Genomic DNA, 16137 nt, shown 5'->3' with positions numbered 1-16137 from the left:
CACGTTTACAGTCCGCGCGACTAATCGTCGATTAAGAAGATAAGCATCGGTTTAACTAACCAGGATTTAACTGACGAACTTAACGGGCGTAATTACACTGTTATCGTAATATAATTAAGTTACAGGATGTTGGTACAGTCCACGGCATAATTATCTGTGCTACTTTTCACGCTTCGAGATTGCAAGGATAGACTACATCACATCAAGGTAGTAGTAGATCTAATTTAGTTAAAATAGGTAGGTACTATTTTGCAATTCTAAAATACGTATTTTGATTACAATGTCAAACATTTATCTAATATCTAATATATCATTCCCATGATCTTTTTTTACCTTTCGATGATTTAATTTTATACACTAGTCTTCAAAATATTCATAGTGTTTTCTGACTAAGACTCAATAAAAGTAATATGTATTAAAAAAAGCTTAGCATCTCTTTTTTATGAAACTGAAACGTAGTGAAAGTTTTTCACCGTCAAACGAATACAAATTTCGTTGTGCTGAAATGACCAAACGTTTCATAAATGTTGTTTTAATAGTAACTTTGGACGCCACGCGGCTCATCGGTGGGCCTCGAAAAATAAAATGTCTATTGTGTCTAGTGTCTCGGCAGTCAACGACTTAAATACGACTAATTAAAAAAATCATTTAAAATAATGTACTATGTAGCTTGAGCTTCTTTGTTTCTAATTTCTTCTAACTTTCAGATGAGCTACTACTCGTAGAATACTAACTAGAAATTAACGACTAGAAAATAGAGCAGTAATTTATGTGGCTGATTAATCTGCGACTAGGAAGAGAGTGTATCCTGTCATTAAATCTAATGTGGACTATCGATATTAATTAGCACTTAGTCCATAGATTGTTTATAGCGGACGCATGGCGTGGTGGATACCAAACGTCACTTACGGTTGCCGGTTCGATTACCGCTGGGGTCATGTTGGGTTTGGGACCTTTTTGTCACTTTGTTTTATTTTGTTGCTTATTTTAATTTTGTGCCAAAAACGATGTTTAACCGACTTCAAAAAAGGAGGAGGTTTTGTTCTTTTGTATTCTAATTATACCTAGAGTCATGGACTTTACACAAACCTTACATAACCCACTGAGTCCTTAAATTGTCAATAGTTAATTAAAAACAAGTGACAACTAGATAGTAGTTGCTTGTTGAAAATTGACAGGTTTAGGCTGGATTGCTGGATTACTTTCAACTTTAACAAACGTCAAAAATCTGTCAATCTCCATTACAAAAACACCGGTTATCGTTAAGTTACGGTTAAAGTTAGGCTTAGATCACTCAGCTTTAGACAAAACTGTTACAACAAATTGCGTTAATTCTTTGCGCACTTTTGCTAAAAACCGCATTTTATATCCCATTTGCACTATTTTTTTAACTACAACACCAATATAATTCATGCCCTTATTAAAATACTCCAATAATATTTAAGATGTCGATAAAGATAAATTTAATTGGTATTGCTTGTTTGACGAATTTTACGAGTGAAGTTATTAAAATTTTTACTGCTTATTTTATGAAGGTGAACATAATAAAATCAATATACCGTATCTCTTCCACATTGTTGCATGGAATGTTGTAAAATCACATTTTAATGGGCAAATCTAGATCTACAGTTTACAAATTGACACAATATTCTTTACGAAATAAATTCAAATTGGTTTAAGATTAATTAATGATGATCAACGTCTCGTGATAAAAAAAATCGTTTCAAGAATAAGGTAAGGAGATAAGGAGACGTGTAAAGTGCCCCATAAGGGCTACCTTTTCTTTTTTTATTATTTACATTTTGACGTTCATAAGTGCCACTTGTGGTCTAAATTGAATAAATTATTTTGATTTGATTTGAATAAAAAATAATATATAGGGTAATTCGATTATGGTCGATATTTGAAGAAAGCCAGAATTCAGATTATAATTTTACAACCCACTGCTGGGTGAATGTAAGACAAAGAAGACGCGGTGTTTTCATCCAGCGACAGCAAATCGTCTTCTTGAGGTCGTCAGTCCATCGAGTAGTTCAAGCTGGATCATTACGCTTCAATAAAACTCTATCTGTCAAACTCTACATTTTTGCCATCTCTCACTAAAGATGCCAGATCGGAAGCATTCTGACATAGACCTGCCTCGGAATTAAGCACTAATTAGAGACTATCATGGCCTTTAATTAGCATTAAATTGCATCGATTATGCACTTAATTACGAGCTTCATTCATGCGAGCATCCCGTAGAATAGTGTAGATTTTTGCTGCAAATACTTTCTGGACATTAACGGTGGCTGTCATTGGTTCTGCAAAGTGGATTAATGAGCACTACTTCTGTAACCGACTTTGCTTGCATGACTTTCGGTCACATACTCGTACAACACATCACATAACTAACTAACCCCATCACTAATAAAAATTAAACACTCGAAGAAACAGTTTTTGAAGTCGATGCCAAGATTATGAAACGTATGACGTTTGCCACCGCCGGCACCGACTCCAAAAGTGTCAAGCATGGTATACATACATATATTATTTCGTCCTTAAGTAATTATTTTTGTACTTTTTATGCATGTTTTGAAGTCGGTTTTATTTTTTTGTTAAAATTTACTTATTTCTCCCTTTTTAGTTAAACCTTGAAACGTCAGCCCACCTTAAAAACATGAAAGAAAACAACTGTAGGTCTATTTGTACCTATAATTTTATATTTATTCTGTTGTTGTACCTATAAATAAATAAATAAAGAACTATCCTCCAACTCCTAATCGCTAAGCTAAACTTGAATAATTTAAGAAAAATCATGAAAAATTATGTACGTGCCTATAAAATTCTAGGGTTGCCCTCGATTTCCCTAGGATCCCATCATCAGATCCTGACTTGGAGACAATGGGACCACCTCGGGAGTATACCCTGTCTAACAAAAATAAAATTGGAAATCGGTTCACAATTGACGGAGTTCTGCAGTAACATACAAAATAATACAAAAATACACCCGAATTTAGAACCTCCTCCCTTTTTTGAAGTCGGTTAAAAAGAACACCCGCCCATTAAAGTATTTCATGTTTAAAAAAAGATTTTTCGGAATTTCATACGTGACTTCATTTTAATGTCTTTGAATAAGGCTGAAACAAATTAAGATAAAACTATACTGGACGGGTATTTACTCTTAATAACCACAGTTAAAAGCAATTATAGTTAAAAGTATAGCAAACAGAGTCACAGATTATAGAGCGTCGTGTGTGGCAGGTGGTTTTATCTTGTTCTGTAAATGATTTTAATTATAGTTTGTATTTTTACGACATTGTAGCTTTATACTTTGTTTTTTTTTTACTGGTACATACTATTTTACTTTTATTTGTTTGTAAAAATTGGAGTACTGTTAGCATCAAATAGATCGTGACATCCAAAGTGACCAAAAAGTTGATAACACAACCTAAACCTAACCAATTCTAATTTTATTGTAACTTTTTGGCTACTTTAAGGCTGAGTTAGGCCGGGTTCCCACTATGCCGGACCGGCAGATCTCCCGGTCCGGTAAAATCGCCGGAAGGCCTAGCGGCGGTACAAATTGTATGAAGCTGTTCACATTATCCCGGATCCGGCTTTTTCGCCGAGCCCGGCATTTTTACCGAGCGTTTTGTCGCTACCAAATGCCGGCAAAATCACCGGACCGGAGTAATGTGAACGAGTTGCGGCCCACCCCGCCGCGCCCGTGCTTCCCTCCCCGCCCCGCGCGCCCGTGTTCCCCGCATTTCATTCGGCTCGGATTTCGGATCCGGTGATCCGGTCTAATGTGAACACCCTTGTCCGGTGTCCGGTTTCCGGCAGAAATGCCGGTCCGGCATAGTGGGAACCCGGCCTTACAACACCTAACTTTGACCGTAACTATAACCCGTGTATTTTGTATGGAGTTTGACACATTTTTGACGTTTATTAAAATCAAAGTAAGATGGTGCAACCCAGCCTAAGTGTCACGTGCGAGATATTTGACGCTGACTGTATAGGGTTTTTTCCAACATAGTTCATAGCATGTTGTGTATAGTTTTTAAAATTTGTGTGTAGCGTGAATCACAGACTTCCGATATTAACACTTTTTTATACATGTCTTGAGATTATAAAAACGTGTTAAAAGAGATAAAATCACCAACCAATGGACGGACAAAAACAACAACGAATAAAATATATTATTCAAATACGAGAGACGCAGATGTCCCGGGTTCGATTCCCAGTGGGGGCAGATTTTTCTGTTCGGTTTGGTTAGTGCTAGGGCTTATTCTAAGTCCGCCTGGCTAGCTACCACCATGATACCTTTGTCTGTCGCCATAACAACAATGTTAACAGCATTGTTGTGTTCCGGCAGTTAGATGTAAGATAGCCAGTTCCTCCGTGGTTGAGGATTCCGGGTGAAGCTCGCTTCCACCTTCGGCCTGATCATCACTTACCATCAGATGAGATACAGGCCAAGAGCTTCCTCGTAGTGGATTAAAAAAAATACTGACTACACTTCATTCTTTCGTGATGTAATTAAAAAACAACATCCCTACTAATATTATAAATGCGAAAGTAGCTCTTCTGTCTGTCTATTACACTTATTTTTTGTATAGAGATAGNAATTTGGATTTAGACAGAAACTATCAACTGAAGAAGCTATTCTAACTTTAACGTCATCAATAGTCGAACATGTAGACAAAGGTAATAAATGTCTTGGAGTATTTTTAGATCTAAAAAAAGCCTTTGACACAATCTCGGTCTCCACCCTTGTGCTCCGGCTTGAAAAATATGGTATTAGAGGTGTCCCCTTGGCCCTTTTGACTAGTTACCTTCAAGACAGAAAACAACAAGTTAAGATAGCAGATAACGTGAGTGACTTGGTTGAAATCTCGTCTTTTGGTGTCCCACAGGGAAGTGTCCTAGGGCCAACCCTATTTTTACTGTACATCAATGAACTATGTAACATGAAAATCCCAAATGCAAAAATAATTTCTTATGCTGATGATACAGCCATTATCTTTACTGGAAAATCATGGGACGATGTGCAAGGGACAGCAGTTGAAGGACTTACAACTATAAAAAAATGGTTAAACTCAAACCTACTCACACTAAACATTAAAAAAAGTAATTTTATTTGCTTCACACCTAATAAACGCACACAACCGGAAGAAAACTTTCAAATCAAACTACATATTTGTGACAGTTCCCAACAAAACACATGTACATGTCTTTGTATTGAGAGAGTTTCCACTACTCGATATCTAGGCGTTATTATAGATTCTCATCTATCTTGGCATTCACACTTGGACATGCTAATGAATCGAATAAGAAAACTAACATGGATTTTTAAAAAGCTTAGGCATGTCACAACTAAGGACCTCATAAATAAAATCTATATAGCTCTAGCTCAATCAGTTTTTTGCTATGGAATCTCAGTTTGGGGGGGCTCAACTAAAACGAAACTTCTGGAGGTAGAAAGAACGCAAAGACGGTTACTTAAAGTAATGTACTCTCTGCCTTTCAGACATTCTACTGAAGAACTTTATAAACACGGAGATCTCCTTTCTATAAGAAAACTATATATATTAGCTGCCATATTGAAAATACATAAAAGTATATACTATGACCCTAAAATTAATAACAAAAGAAGAAAGGACAAAGCTGCTCCTACTATTCCTTCCAAAACAGCCTTTGCTAGCAGGCAATTCACTAGACAAGCTGGTTTCTTGTACAATAAAATTAACAAAATACTGAGCATTTATCCGCTTACATCTCACTCTTGTAAAGAGAAACTTACACTCTGGTTAAAATCGCTTAGCTATTTGGATACCGAAACACTTTTAAAAAATAATATATAAAATTTATCAAAATACCTGAAAGTTAAAAAAGGCATATAAAAACGTAAAATCACTCTCTATCATAACTTAACATAATACAACATAACACACACACACACACACACACACACACACACACGCACACACGCATACATACACACACACACACACACACTTACAAACACCATATTTTCTAATTCACCTTATATTTTTTCTTTACCTTCTACTTCAAGTTTGTAATCTAATTAATAACCATTTTGTTTTTTTTGTTTGTTAAACTTACCCAAAACTAGCACTGTCTGAATGGGCGGTGACTACCTGATACAGGTATACTTTTACTTACTAGGTATGTCACCACAATTTTTGTAAAAGTTGGTTTGTTGACGAATAAAACATTTTTGATTTTTGATTTGATTTTTTTTGAGTCCCAAGGAAGGACAAATGATAGTTTTTATTCGGGTTTTTGAAGGACGCGCGCAATAAAGTTTTTCTGTGACAGACAAAATTTGCGGGCAAAGCCGTGGCTAAAAGCTAGTTCTAATATAAATTCAAAATGGTATTGTACTATCAGTTTTCCTTTCAATTAAAACTGAACCCCATAACCTACATAGAGTCGGTTTAGACCGCTAGAGCCGCTGAGTCGTGACGCTCGATGGACCATAGAGTCATGTACAGCGTGTCCTATTATGGTGGTATTGCTTATTCATGGTGTTACGTCAGAATTAAAAGATGTAGGCTGGGTTACACCATCTTACTTTAACTTCAAGAAACGTCAAAAACCTCCACTGTCAAACTCCACACAAAAAACACCGATTATCGTTATAGTTCAGCTTACAGTTAGGTGCTGCAACTCAGTTTTAAATGATCAGGCATGTTAGATGACGTTATGATTTGTTTCGCTTATTTTCATGACGTTATTAGTTTACAAAAAGTAATGGACTCATAGATGTTTAGCAGACCTTAGTTTATAGAAGAATATTAACAATTTTGTGATAGTGTTTTTGTCTAAATCGTATACAAACGTCATTAAAACGGTAGGAGTATTGACTTTTTTTTTAATGACAATTGTTGTCGATATTTTTGTAGAAAAAGAAGAAGCTTATGTAGATGTTAAGCCATTATTGTTTCCAAATTATTGTGTTGAGAGAATCCTGTGAAAAAATAATAAGTAACGCGAAGATCAAACTTCTTTTTTTGTTCCATTATCTGTCATCTAACTAACCATAAGATGTCATATTAATTATTCATTCTATATCCAATTAAGTAGAACAACCTGTATCTAGCACTCGAGTGTGCCACTAGGCCAGTTTTTGTCAAGCACTGACCATACACAACGTGATATAAATAAACATTTATTTTTGTACGACTCTTGTGGATTGGATGGATTAGGTAATATCATTAGACTGAATATGTGATTTATGTGAAGTAAAATATTATAAGTGTGGTCGGAGGTTTAAGGACGAAGCACACTTATCTACCCGGAAACGGATCGTAACCGTATCAACTCGAGGCGGTCAGTATTCTTTGTATGAAACTCCGTACTGCAACGCACACTTCTTCTCACCGTAACGTAAACGCCTCGCCTCGCAGCGATCCCTTTCCGAGTTGATAAGTGTGCTATGACCTTTATTAACCGTAGCGACTAGAAACAAATCTCTCCAATTCTTTCCATTATAATACTGGTTAATTTTGTTGCAGGTCTAATGACAGTTTAAATTTCCCTTGAAACAAACCTGGAAGATCCTGGTTGTACAGGAGTTGCAGCGGTAAGAACAAGAGCTGGAAACAGTTTCATAACACCATCAGAGTACCGTTGCTTTGTTTTAGGATTACTCCTGACTCTATAAAGTGTTGTAATTATTATAGACTTACCATACAGCCACGGTAGTGTCACGGGACCATTTTCGATTACTCTTCCCAGAGTTATCTGTGAACAAAGAAGTTTTATTAGAGAAAAGAAATAGAAAAAGTTAAAAACTTTTTCTTTTTACACGTTTTGATACTGTCAATTTTTCAAATTGAAGTTTTTAATTTTAATATATACAGGGTGTTAGGTAAATGGGTATATGAGCCGACACTAGCCCATGTTAACATCGTCATATAAATGGTATGGTGAAGTCAGAAATTTGATATCATCATTTAATTTTTTTTAATTTTCATACAATTTTTTTTTTTAAATCCGATTTGTATGAAAATTAAAATAATTAAAATGAAGATATCAATTTTCTGACTTCACCATACCATTTATATGACCATGTTAACATGGGCTAGTGTCGGCTCATATACCCATTTACCTAACACCCTGTATACAGTCGAATTGAGAACCTCCTCCTTTGTTTGAAGTCGGTTGGACATAATATTGTGTGTATTTTTAAACATACATACTATTACATACATCCAGAATTCCTTGTAGGACAATAATAAGTATGACTGAATGGGTATTACTTATTTGGTTCAAATGTGAGTCAGTTACAATAATTTATCACAAACTAAATCACAGAAAACGTTCTAATAACGGTTTCAAATATGGTAGTGAATTGTATTAAATCGTTTGGCGGTTGAATTTTGCAGCACTTGTATAAATTAGAAATATATAAATTAATACTCGTAGGTAGTTAAGAATATAAATCCTACTATCCTACTAATATTATTATAAGTATGTTAGGACGTCATGATATAGGTATGTTTATTACTGTTTCACGCAAAAACTTACGAACGGATTTTATTGAAACTTAACAGTATTATTGTTTGTAACCCAAATTAACATATAGTGGGCAGTGGACATAGAATGGGCTCGTCAATACGAGTAAATAGAGGCTTTATTACAAAGCAATTAAGCTGGTTTCACCTTAGCAATTCTTTCAGTTATACTTAAATATGTTCAAACAAAATTAGTAAATAACTTAAAAGTTTTCATTGCGTTACATGTTTGTCATAAACCATCACTCAAGCCGCTCATTGACGCTAGGGCAGCCTACGACCTAATTGTCGCTATTTACTTTAATTACATCTATGTATGGTCAGCAGATTTAGTAATTACTTTTTGTTATCATAATATTATAAGTACATTTTTAACACACTTGCCCCTCACAACTTTACATGAATCTAACAAAGCAATAAAATTGATCCTTTATTCCAAATCATTGCTGTAAAAATAACAAAGTAAGACTGAATAGTACCTAGTTATTCACTAGACAAGTCCTAGCTCCCTAAAATCCCTTACGAAGTATTTTTTTTAACAATCATACTGACTTTATCGAGCTATATGAACTTTGTAGAGCTTATGAAGTCCATAGCACATTCAATTATACCTAAATTTTTGTTCTACAAGTGAACTTATTACAACAAAATACTGTTGGGTAGTTAGACAAACCTTCAAGCCCTGGCTGAGGGTCTATTTTATTTCGGAGGATCAATATTTACGGCTCTATCTAACCTTGTCGCTCATACTAGTATCTTACTTATAGTGAGAGAGAGATGGATAAATTAGATTTTTTAAAGAGGAGGCAAACGACTTCAGACAAGAAGACTCAAACATTTTCTCCTTAAACCAAACCGTCATACTTCAAAGGCTTCAAAAGTTTAAACAATCAACAAAGTAAAACTACACTCTCTCGTTTTCTATAAACTAAATTATGCAATCGTTTTTGCCGTCGGTACACCATGAAGCCTTGGTGAAATGCCGCAAACGACTCGGTGCCGATTTTTTGTCGACTAATTAATAGTTATTACGACAGATCGGCGATCACTTATCGACCTAGAATCGATTACAACACGGCACGGGCTTAAATTTTTAATCGATGTTTTCACAAACCGAAGGGAATCTGATTGAGAAACAAATCGATGATAACCCTTGTTAGAAAAGCATGAAAATTAAAGGTTTAGTTATGTTGGCTGAAAATTACGATGGTTATGATTTTCCTAGTAATAAAGTAATTATAATTTTTATGATCTGAAAATTGCCTATTATTCTTCTATGGTATTGAATAAAATCACTGGCGTCAAAAATCATCTAAACACAATAAATTGGTCCCATCTAGAAACCGTATACAGGACCTCTAAGACAGAGGAATCCGACTCCCACTGCTGAACCATGGATGCTTACATTTATCAACATTATTTCTAATTGATTACATAAGAATCAAACTACGTAAGTTTGAATCCTTTTTTTAAAGATTTTAACTTCCTTCTCTTGGGGAGAATTGTAGCATTTGAGCAGTAGAATCAATCCTTTTTGTTTGATCCATACTTAAAACACCCTGTATGCCTACCAGTAAGTTACTGGACTTGGTATATTGGAGCTTACGTTTCCACATCAATTATTTTGCAGACAATCTAAACTGTCTACTTAATATGCAAAGACTAAAGAATAACTACGACATATTTCTAAGTCATTACAATCTTGATAAAGATAATACTTGTGAACAGAAAGACGGGTCTTTACTCCGTGCCAATAGAAACTGGGAATTTAATTGACTTAGACTCAGAAAACTGGGGGCAAAATTGTCTGCTCGGTTTGTTTGGTGGTGGATTTGTCCTAAGTCCTTCTGCCTAGCCTTCCATTTACCTAAGTAAAGGTAAATGGAATCCTCCATTCCATTGCAACAAGGTTAAAAGTACGAGTACTGTTGTGTTTCGGCATTTGGAGGTAAGATAGCCAGTTCCTCTGTGGTTGAGGATTCCAGGTGAAACTCGGCCTGATCATCTCTTTCCATAAAGTAAGATGCAGGCTAAGTGCTTCCTCGTGCTGAATACTCCTGTCTACTAAGGGTATCCAATGATTTGAGTAAAGATCTTTAATTGCATAGTAAACGTTATACTGTTAAATCTTTCATTCACTCATTTTAATTTTTTTTACAGTCATATTATAATAACAAAATTTCCAATTTATATTAGCGCGACCATAAACTATGTCATGGCCGCGAAATGATAGCCATTCTTATTTTATGTTATCTAATTGATCTGGCGAAAACATTTGTCTTATAATTAAAACAGCGCGGTACAAAATGACAGATTTAGTTGCAAGTTACTAGTAGTTCTTGACCTGGGACTGTGTCACAAAAGTGACAATACGCTCTTAACGCAGAATCGCTAAAATCAAGTGGCAGTGGGCGGGGCACATAGCTCGAAGAGCTGATGGCCGCTGGGGCAGGAAAGTTCTTGAGTGGCGACCACCAGCTGGAAGACGTAGCGTGGGCAGGCCTCCCAATAGGTGGACTGACGATCTGGTGAAGGTCGCGGGAGGTACCTGGATGCAAGCGGCGCAGGATCGGTCTTTGTGGAAATCCTTGGGGGAGGCCTTTGTCCAGCAGTGGACGTCTTTCGGCTGAAACGAACGAACGAACGCTCTTAGCATGATTGGTCTACTAAATTGTTGCTACTAACGCTTACCTCAGTTAGTGCCTGAGATATGGGATCGGCATGGGAGGGGTGATTTTGACATTTTATGACGTGACAGATCATACGAATCTGAACTCACTTCCCTGGAGTTTCAACGAAAGTTTGGTAGTTACGCAGACTTCTTTAATATTCTTATAACTATGTATAAAGTTAAAAAAGAGGCCATCAACCTTATAACTACATATGCAATATGTATAGTTAAAAAAAGTGTGATGGCCTTATTTATGTGTAGGAACATTGTTAAGTACTTCTGGGCTCGGAAACTATAAGTAGTTTTTTTTATTACTGCAGTGGACTGTTCAATTTATCTTTCTTTAAAATCCCAATTCTCAGCAGCAAATCAGACAACCCAAGAAGACAGACAGAAGAAGAAATGAGAAAACTCACAGAAAAAGAAGAAAAAGTCGTAGAATTAACGCAAAGATGTCAGATGTATTGGTAGAGTTCCTATCATGGTTTCACTACGAAACTGTTCACACTAGAGTGATATTAAGATGCAGCTCCTCCTAAACTGGCTGATTATCTGCAATCTACCAGATCTGGGTCAATTGTTACAAAACAAACCATAGGTGTTTGACAAGCTGGGTGGACACTGATTTATTGGTTGGACATAATAACTTTGCTTGCCAATAAGAGAGTGTAGGCAATTACAGTGCCTACATGTTTTAACAGTGTTATAATGTTTGACAGTGTTTTCATCATCATCATCATTAGCATGATGTAGTTTAGTCTCCAAACAGGAGAAAGACCATCAAAACCAGAGGGAAATTGAGGATTTCGCATGCACTCTCCATGTTGACCAGATAGGTTGGGGAGGGATTTGAATGTATTTTACATTGCCTGCTTGTCTGCCTTCTGTTGCTAATGTTCGCAGTTCAATGTGTATTTCACATTGTTGTATGTTTTTTTATCAATATTAAGATTCATCCGTATCTGGCGTGAACTCGATCTTCGAATTGATTTTATATTCGAATCCGTGATAAAATTCAATAAGACTTTTAGGTAAAAATGTCATTGTACTAAATATTTACTAATGATAGTACCTACCTAATTTGGAATTTGTCGTCGGTATTGTGAATGGAAAGAAAATATTTCTAACGTAGACTTGCTTATAACTTACAACAATACATAAACTTGAACGCATTATTGTAACGCTAATCTAAAAACCAGAAATCACTTAATCTTTTTAAACTCAAAACACTAACGGTAAACTCAACTCGTGGACCAAATTACCACCATTTGGTGCAAAATAAAGGTCCAATTCTTCGTTTGTTGTCAACCCGGTAGACATGGCCACTAATAGTTTTTTAACTGTTCATTGTGTTTCTTCCAAAACCGTAATGACCGAGTAGGCGGACCCACAGCACGAAATCTGAGCGATCGTAAATTTTCACGACGTATGGCACGCGCCTACGTAATAAAATAATAAATTCCGAACGCTGACATGCTGTTAAAATTCTTTTACGGTCGAATTCTACAAATGTCGAGCTATAAATAAGTAAAATTAACAGTTAAACTGTAATTTGTCAAAAGAGCTCGTGTGGCAGAGTTGCGTAACTTCAGATGTTAGTTTTTTTTGGTATGATAACTTTCTCTAGTATGTTCTGGTAGAAGCACTAAATCTATTTGTTTTGCTAAGTACAAAAATTATAAGTATCTCCGTAAAAATAGGACAAAATATAAGTCATATAGAATTGAATTTGAATTAAATTATAGAATTTATTCAAATTATCGATCTATTTTTTTTTTCACTACCCAAATTAGTTTAGTTAGAACATTAGTCATAATAGAGATTTCTGTTTTATTTTTTACTTGTTGTAATAGGTATGTCAAATTGGTTAATTTTGTAAGTCCGAATCTACGAAAACCTTCCGAAAAACTTTTAGAGCGTTGGTTTTATATTTCAGTTCCAAAACGATGTTTATTAAAATGAGTAAAGTAAATTAATCTTATTACTTAAGTGCCGGGATCGATGACAGGTGAAGTTGAGAACGAACCGTTCACTTTATCGGATTACACAAAAACAACTACTAAAATTGCAGGTATGACGGCTAGACACAAATATTGTGATACTTAAAAATTGTCTAGGTTTTAATAACATTATTTGCATAGGAAACTGACTTGTGTAACGAAATAAAAGGCTTTTTTTGTGTACGAACGAAGGCGCAAGTTTTTTTTAATTTTGAAAGGACATTTAATTAAAGTGGTGGCACTTAGAATTAAGTAGGCGTCAGTCAATTAAAATTACGTATTTAACAAAGTAAGTTATAAGAAAATTTAAATGTTCATATACCGAGAATATAAAAATCTATTGTCGTTGTGTTTCAAACATTTGTTTATTCTTAAGATAATTAAATCGTTTGAGGAATTTCTACAGTTAATTACTTTAACTGTAAAATTACTATTTATCAAAAGAATTTCCAGCGTTAAGAGTCGCGCCTAAAACTTCGCCGTGGGTTCGATTCCCACCTTAGGCAATTGGATTTTTTTAAGTTATTTTATAAATAAGATCTTCTTAAAACCTAAATTTCATACACAATTTAATCACTAGAATGCTTCTATAAATCTATGTGCAGGTTTGCAATAAAGGTCTACCTAGATGGAGTTAATGAAAACCCATAAAATTATCTAACTGTCAAACTTAACTTTAGGTTCAAATGTTAATTAACTACGTAAATGATCAAAGGTGTAATCAAATGTTGTCATAATACCCAGTACCTACGTTTTCATATTACGTAAAATCTACGACATTGGTACTTACGTACAAATAATCTAAACATATTTTAAAGTATTATTAGAAGTCTGAACATATTTCAAAGTATTATTTTCAGAAAATATTCCGAAAAAGGAACGTTTAATCTCCACAATGGAATTAATTTCCTAAACGACTAACAGTGGTAGTATTTAAAAACAAAACGTAATCCTACTAATGGACACGAGCGTGAGTGGTGTAATACGGAGAGGTGAGGCACAAAAAAATAGCGTGTGTGTTTGCTAAAGCATATTTATTCAACTCTGTACATAGAAATGTTAGTACACGTCCGTGGTATACTTTACACTTCACTGTGCTTGTGAGCTTTAATTATTTACAGCGTTCAAAACCAACAAAAATTCAAACAAAAAAAAGCGTACTCCTCAAAATACTCTAGTTTTGTCTTACCGTCTTCCGACGCGCGGCCTCGGACTCTGCGAAAATCGATGGTACATTTTAAATCTATTTTCGGAAAATCGATACTGATTTTATCGATTAAACAATTTAACAAACTTTAGATATTTTAAATAATTATATCTGGGTTATGTCATCACTGAAATAGGAATCTAGCACAAGTTTGAATTTACCCAAAAAGTTGATTAAAAATGAATAGGTACTCGATCTCCAATAATGGTCTCACTCAAAGTATTAACCCCTTAAAAGCCTAACGAGTCTATTGAAAAACCAAAATTGCGTAACCAGTCTACTTACATGGTGGTCTCAGAGACCAGGCACCCACAATCCTCGAATCCATACCGACGTGTTGGCTCACCCGTTGGTGGTACTCAAATGTGAAAACCTTTGGTGGCGTGGGTTTATTCTGGCGGTGGGGCCGTGCCACCACCACCGTGGTATAACCACCACGCATGCGTGGGGTTGGGTGGGGCCGTATTGATTATTTCGTACCCTTGTTTCTATGATGGACCGATAAGAAAAACCACCACCATTCGTGGGGCCGACAATTGACGTGGGGTGGTGATTTCAGTCTGGGGCGTTATTAATTATGTAGTGAGCGGGTGATTGATTGTCCAGTTCAACAATTCAAAGGTTCGAAATGTCTAGAACGGGGGGATGGTTATAAATAAATGGGAATATTTTCCATTTAGAACTTGTCTTGATTGTTGGTAGTTATTAAGAATTGTTCAGGAAGTCAAATTATTTTGTTTGGGACTTAACGTGGTAGCGAAAGGGTTAAGAGACTCAATAGGTTTTAGCACAATCTTTACGCAATAAAATTTAATTATTGCGTAAAATTGTATGTAAATTTTATATTTTTAAATATATTTACATACAATTTTAATACATAATATGTGCATTTCTACATCTGACTCTACGAAAATCAATAGTTACTCTTTTCTATGGCACACATTTCTATACAAACCTTTTTAAGTGCTTTTGTGAAACTATTTTTATTTATATTTATAGATTCAAAAAGTAAGAGTTTAATATATGCTAGTTTTCATTCACATAGGGAATTAATTTCTTTAAAATAGTTACTTAACATCCACTTAACTATTATTATCATAGTAATTAATAACGTCTAGTGACAATAGAAACTCAGTTAATTATCTAATAATAGGCTAGTGAGTGCTAATTAGGTATTATTTGTGTGTAAGTTATAATTTATTTCCTTGTTAATTTGTAATAAAGAGTTGGGTGTTTAGAATGATGCATTTTATCTATCTTCAAGTTGTCTTTTCTTTTTGTTTAGAACATAGATTTTTATAACAGATCTGTAAAATATAATAAGTTGAAATACCTATTTTCGTGAAAACTCCCTGAAAGAATAAAGTAGAAAATACAATTAAAGAATTTTCGTCACTTTCCCTGAAATACAGATACTGACTTACACCGTATTCACAAACGATCCTTGCTTAAGTGAAGCAGTAAATCGAACGCACAGCGTTGAATAGAGCTCTGTGATTGGTTCATGTGTCACCCTGTGCGTCCACGCACACAATGAGATCTCGTAGTAATGTTTGTGAATAGTTACGGGCATTAGATCCCTTACGATAGTTAAGTTTTTTTGATTATGGTCCACAATCAATTGCCAGCGATAGCGGTGTAAATAACACAGAAGTATATTATCATGTTTTAAACCGATGAAAAATAACCCATTGGGTACCATTATACAATTCTGGCTAGTTTGACTTTTTAAAT

General features: G+C 35.1%; 1 protein-coding gene across 3 annotated transcripts in view; it reads right to left on the bottom strand.

Moving 5' to 3' along the window:
* LOC114359973 (apoptosis-stimulating of p53 protein 1) overlaps positions 1-14777 on the bottom strand; it is a 53072-nt gene extending 38295 nt beyond the window's left edge. For all 3 annotated transcript variants that reach the window (XM_028314518.1, XM_028314519.1, XM_028314520.1), the window contains exons 1-3: positions 14689-14777; positions 14386-14411; positions 7698-7752 (exon numbers count right to left, since the gene is read on the bottom strand). The gene's annotated coding sequence lies outside the window, so the exon portion shown is untranslated. The remainder of the gene's footprint in view (positions 1-7697; positions 7753-14385; positions 14412-14688) is intronic.
* Positions 14778-16137: the final 1360 nt, after the last annotated feature.

This window comes from Ostrinia furnacalis, unplaced genomic scaffold (assembly GCF_004193835.3).
Source record: "Ostrinia furnacalis isolate ACB-3 unplaced genomic scaffold, ASM419383v2 OfSCF4779, whole genome shotgun sequence".
Taxonomy (NCBI): Eukaryota; Metazoa; Arthropoda; class Insecta; order Lepidoptera; family Crambidae; genus Ostrinia; species Ostrinia furnacalis.
The sequence above is the reverse complement of the archived record's forward strand: the minus strand, read 5'-3'. Positions and strand labels throughout refer to the sequence as shown.